This window comes from Nicotiana sylvestris, chromosome 8, assembly GCF_000393655.2.
Source record: "Nicotiana sylvestris chromosome 8, ASM39365v2, whole genome shotgun sequence".
NCBI classification, from domain to species: Eukaryota; Viridiplantae; Streptophyta; class Magnoliopsida; order Solanales; family Solanaceae; genus Nicotiana; species Nicotiana sylvestris.
In genome coordinates this window covers 36,958,222-36,964,266 of record NC_091064.1, presented here as the reverse complement: position 1 = coordinate 36,964,266, position 6,045 = coordinate 36,958,222, and the positions used below count along the sequence as shown (strand labels likewise).

The window sequence follows — 6,045 nt, the reverse complement described above, 5'->3', positions numbered from 1 at the left end:
TACTCAGGGCATCAAGGCCACAAACCAACCATCACTTTGAAAACTCATAAATTTTTTTCTTTGTTTGAAGCAGTAACAAAACAATGCAGAATGTCGATCCTAAATGAACGAATGTCACCAAACATAAGCTCCTTAAAATCTCCATTTTTCTTTTATTTTCAACATGCATCACTATTGTTCACACCTCCTATTTTTGAAGCTTAACTCAGGTAGAATCCTTTCACCTAGAGGGATCCAACTCATATTCTGGGTAGAAGTACTCTTCGCTCAGGGTGTTTTACGCAGCTTAACTTAGGTAGAACCGTTTCGCCTAGGGGGATCCAGCTCATATTCCGGGTAGAAGTACTCTTTGCTCAGGGTGTTTTACGCAGCTCAACTCAGGTAGAACCGTTTCGCCTAGGGGGATCCAGCTTATATTCCGGGTAGAAGTACTCTTCGCTCAGGGTGTTTTACGCAGCTTAACTCAGGTAGAACTGTTTTGCCTAGGGGGATCCAGCTCATATTCCGGGTAGAAGTACTCTTCGCTTAGGTTGTTTACGTAGCTTAACTCAGGTAGAACCGTTTCGCCTAGGGGGATCCAGCTTATATTCCGGGTAGAAGTACTCTTCGCTCAGGGTGTTTTATGCAGCTTAACTCAGGTAGAACCGTTTCACCTAGGGGGATCCAGCTTATATTCCGGGTAGAAGTACTCTTCGCTCCGAGTGTTTTACGTATCTTAACCCAGGTAGAACTGTTTCACCTAGGGGGATCCAGCTCATAGTTCCAAGTAGAAGTACTCTTCGCTCATGTTGTTTTTACATAGCTTAACTCAGGTAGAACCGTTTCGCCTAGGGGGATCCAGCTTATATTCCGGTTAGAAGTACTCTTCTCTCAGGGTGTTTTATGCAGCTTAACTCAGGTAGAACCGTTTCACCTAGGGGGATCCAACTTATATTTCGGGTAGAAGTACTCTTCGCAGGTTGTTTTCATAGCTTAACCCAGGTAGAACCGTTTCGCCTATGGGGATTCAGCTCATATTTTTGAGTAGAAGTATTCTTTGCTCAGGTTGTTTTACGTAGCTTAACTCAGGTAGAACCGTTTCACCTAAGGGGATCCAGCTTATAGTTCTGAGTAGAAGTACTCTTCGCTCAGGATGTTTTACGTAGCTTAACTCAGGTAGAACCATTTCACCTAGGGGGATCCAGCTCATATTTCCGAGTAAAAGTACTCTTAGCTCAGGTTGTTTTTACGTAGCTTAACTCAATTATAACCGTTTCACCTAGGGGGATCCAGCTCATAGTTTCGAGTAGAAGTACTTTTTGCTCAGGGTGTTTTACGTAGCTTAACTCAGGTAGAATCCTTTCGCCTAGGGGGATCCAGCTCATATTTTCGGGTAGAAGTACTCTTCGCTCAGGGTGTTTTACGTATCTTAACCCAGGTAGAACCGTTTCACCTAGGGGGATCCAGCTCATAGTTCCAAGTAGAAGTACTCTTCGCTCATGTTGTTTTTACATAGCTTAACTCAGGTAGAACCGTTTCACCTAGGGGATCCACCTCATAGTTCCGGGTAGAAGTACTCTTCGCTCAGGGTGTTTTACGTAGTTTAACTCAGGTAGAACCGTTTTGCCTAGAGGGATCCAGCTTATAGTTCCGGGCAGAAGTAATATTCGCTCAGGTTGTTTAATACAGTTTAACTCAAGTCGAACCTTTTTGACCTAGAGGGATTCAACACTTTATCAATAATGCATGGTGCTAACACTTGGTTCTATTTCCTTCCAGTAAGATATGGTGCCAGCCCCTGGTTACATTTCCCTTCAGTAATACGGGTACCAATCCCTGGTTACATAATCATTCGTTACCAAATTTTATCTCTTTTAGCTAGTTTATACTACTATTTCTGTCTGTCTTTTCAATAAATTAGATAATTTACAGATTTCTCTAATAACTCACAAAATTTTCCTAGTGCCAGACTTGGGCAGAAAATTTTGTTCGTTTTTGTTTGTCTTTGATGGATTTGCAGGCTCGCCGCAAAGCACATGTTATGACGATCGAAGCTTGCAGTTTCAGGTATCATTAGAAGGACGATCACATGATAGTTTGGGTTTAACTTTGACAATGTGTCAGCAACCCAGCTTTTCAAGATTCATCTTCTCAAATTCTGATCCAGAAAGCAAGCCATCGAGATTGAGTCATAATCTTTTCTTCAAAAGAATCAAAATCCAATCTGAGGTCAACACAAGCGAGCAGGTCAAGAATCAAGATTTGACTCCAGAAGACGCATAGATAGAAATTTTGTACTCTTAGTTTGCAGACATATATAGTGCTCTTCTCTTTTTCCTTTGATGTAAGAAGAGAGTAACAGCAACAACAACAGCGACAACAACAACAACAACAATCTTAACTCTAGTGTTCGGTAGTCCCCGCTACAAAATTTTTCCAGAACTACACTAACCTGATTCCTTTATAGCCAAGGATATGTAAGCAACCTCAGAAGCAAGGTTCGGTCACCACCTTTTTCAAAATGCTTTCATTGGAGTGAAATGTGAGCAAAAAATTAGCCATGGCATTCACTTTTCTTTGCACGAAAAATCTTCATGTTCTCGAGCAAAGAGGGGTAGCTGTGAATACCTAATTTTTGTGCTATTTTAACACCTCCTAAATTTATTAGTATTTTTATTATTCAATAGTTTTTTTTCAATTTTGTGTGTTTAATTGCGTATTTTCGATCATAAAAATACCAAAAAATGTTTTTTCTTCATTTGCGCATTTTAGAAATTAACTAAATGTTCAATAGGTGAATTAATCTAGTTAATTGATCATTTAAATAAGTTATTTAATTATTTTATTTATCTGTATAAAATTTAGTTTAGTAAGTTTGAATAAGGAAGACATTGGGTTAAATTTGAAAGATAAAATGTCCAAGAGTGAAAGATAAGTGGCTGCTAATGAAAGGGTCCAAAACGACGTAGTTTTACCTCAAAACTACGTCGTTTCATTAAGTGACCAAGACCAAATCTCAACCCTTCATCTCACTTTGATCCAATGGCCTTTATTCAATGCCCCCATAGGTATATAAGGCCCCAAAAATCAGATTTTTGGCCATTTACTAAGCCTAAATTCCTCTCTCTTCCTTTCTCTTGTTACTCTCTCTTCATTCTCTCTACCGCCGCCCCTCCACCACCGCCGGAAATCTCCACCGCCGGCGGACCACCTCCAAACACCTCCAAATTCACACCATATAATCTCCACAACTTCCTCTTTCCATATCTCCAAACCAAATCCTTCAAAAACCCCTCAAACTCCTTGAATCTTAGATCTAGGAAACTTTTCCGTCACTTTTTTGCCCAAATTCTTGAAGCTCCAACCACTACCACACCACAATACCTACATCAACGGATAGAGCTCCTCAAGACCTAGCTATTGATGCCAATTTCATCCTGAAAATCCGGCGACCAAAATCCGACCAAATTCCGTCGACCTCCCCAAACACTCTCTTTTGGCATACCACCATTTTTTTGGCCACTTGAATTGTAAAATGGTAAAAATCTTATTCTTTTTCATGGTTGATTTTTTAATTTTATTTTATTTTTGTCTATTATTAATTATTTTAGCATTAGTTTTTGAAGTTTGAAATGTTAAATTTTCTGTTTTTGCACTAGTTGAAGTAGTAAAATAGCTTTGTAGTGATGAAAGTGAGGTAGTGAGGAAATACTTGAGAGTATATGGTACTTGTTTATTTGTTTATTTACTGCTTCAAGACTCTTTGAGTACAACACTCAAAAGTCAAATTGTTTTGTAAGAAAATATAGACGTTTGGACAGTGTTTGAATAAAAGTCTATCTTTGAATAGTGAAGAACAGATTTTGTTTGAAATACTTGACAAGATTTGAACTAGAAAGTCTTACTTTTTGAATTTAAGAGCAGATTTTGTAGAAAAATCTGTCAAAAAGATTGATTTTTAATACTTGGTTGTTTTGATATATAAAGAGGACACATCCTTTACTAAAAAAAATCAGATTTAGAGATCACCTCTTACACTCTAAAAAGACATATATCTTTGAGAAAAAATCAGCAGCTTAATATAGATAGCAAGCTGAAATTTCATATCTTGGTGAATATTATTTTAGTGCAAAAACTATGGAAAAAAATAGAAACATCCATTAGGCAATGTGTGAAGTTGATAGCTTCGAGTTTCAAGTATCTTTGTTGAGTTTTCTAGGTTGTCTTAACACTTGAGTTACTGTTGTTTCTACTGTATTTGCTGCTGAATTTCTGTTGCTGCACTGCTGTATTTTATCATTCTGCAAACCAGGTAACTTTCAAATTCTTATATTGCAGATTCTTGATGGTAATAAGAAGCATTTGATCCCGGTTTGGTTGATGGAGCATGTTAGATTTGACTTTTTTTCAAGATGAATATCATATTGTTGTTATCATCATGTAAACATGTTAGAAATTAGTTAAATTATCGTTTTCTTCTTTATATACATGGTTGAAATTGCATTTTGTTAAGTTTACTTATTTTAAGAAAAGGATAAAGACCTCATTTTTTAGCTATGTTTATTTATTTTGGGATCTTTTATGTGAGTTACTTTTAAGGTTCATGTATAATTATCTAGGAAAGACTTCTAGCTTCAAATGTGTTGATGCTTTACATTATAGTCAACATAATATTATAATATGATTCTTCTCTTTAGCATTAAAGTATTACCGTTTTTTGTAGTTTTTATATTTAGTTGCGATTCGTAATTATGAAAGTGGATTCAAATACGTAAGGTGTTTACGTTACTAATGGGTTTGTAGTGTGGTTAGTGCCATGTTGGTGTAAATGAGTAGAAATATTATGGTAGTTCTTAAGAAATAAATTGATTACGGAGATGAAAGAGCAAAGATAATGATTAGCATGCAAGTTTCTTTTATGAAAAAAACGTTTTTAATTTGGACATCACCGTGATGAGCAATTTGGGCTTAAGAAGAATATTTGTCAATTTATGTTGTGTTTGTCATTGAAGCTCTTAAGCAACATGGGCCAAATAAGCTAAAATTTATATGGCCCAATGACAATAGAAAGTAAGCGGGCTTTTTCCTTAAATTAATAATTTGTCTTTTGTAAAATAAAATAAGGGGCCCAAAACCATGAAAGTTTAGCATAAGTTTACCTGGGTTTAATGTCTTACACTAGTTAAAAAGTAGTTTCCATAACGTCATATTTGTTCCCTTTTTTGGTCGGATAAGTAATAAAAATAAAAAGGGGAAAGTTTAAGCACTTTTTTTAGTATTAATTTAAACGCTAGGCAAATAGTAGGCACGCTTTAACTTCACAGAATCGCTTGCGTAGCGTGATGTTTAACATTCAATAAATTAATTCAAGAATGTCATACTATATCCGTTAGTTTCTTTAGTTAATTTTTAATTTAATAAACTCTTTGCTAAACTCGCGAATTCGCTTGCGTAGCGCGATAGTAACTCTTAATAAATAATTTTCTCAAAGCACAAATATAGTGATTTTTCTGAAAGTAATAACGTGTTAATAATTCTTTGTCATGACTGCGGATTCGCTTGCGTAGCGCTGTTATGACTAAGTCAATAAATTTCGTCTAGATTGCACATTCGTTTGCATGATGTGATTATGACATTTTATTATTTTTAATAATCAAGAAATAAAAGCGAACAGGTAAACCATGAAAATCATATAAATCACAATATTTTTCAAAATCAATAGAAGTCAATAAAGTGACCGTGCTAGAACCGTGGGACTCGGGGAATGCCTTACACCTTCTTCCTGGTCAACAGAATTCCTTACACGGACTTTATTTTCGCAGACCGATAATAAAAAAGTCAAATCTTCCTTTGAATAGGGATTCAATTAAAAGGTGACTTGGAACACCTGAAAATCAATTCCAAGTGGCGACTCTGAATAACAAAAATAATCCCTATTTTAAAATTTGTCACTTTAATTAGAAAAACTCTTCAACCCACAAAATCCATAACACATATCTTTTTTGGAGGGGTAAAAAATGGGTGTGACATGTGTGATATTTTATACTTCAATACCATACAAGCGGG

The 6,045-nt window shown here is 36.1% G+C and overlaps 1 long non-coding RNA gene across 1 annotated transcript; it reads left to right on the top strand.

The window, feature by feature from the left end:
• Nucleotides 1-3,084: 3,084 nt before the first annotated feature.
• Nucleotides 3,085-4,675, top strand: LOC104245692 (uncharacterized). The gene is made up of 2 exons (XR_715803.2): nt 3,085-3,517; nt 4,318-4,675. It is a non-coding gene; the product is annotated as an uncharacterized lncRNA (long non-coding RNA).
• Nucleotides 4,676-6,045: the final 1,370 nt, after the last annotated feature.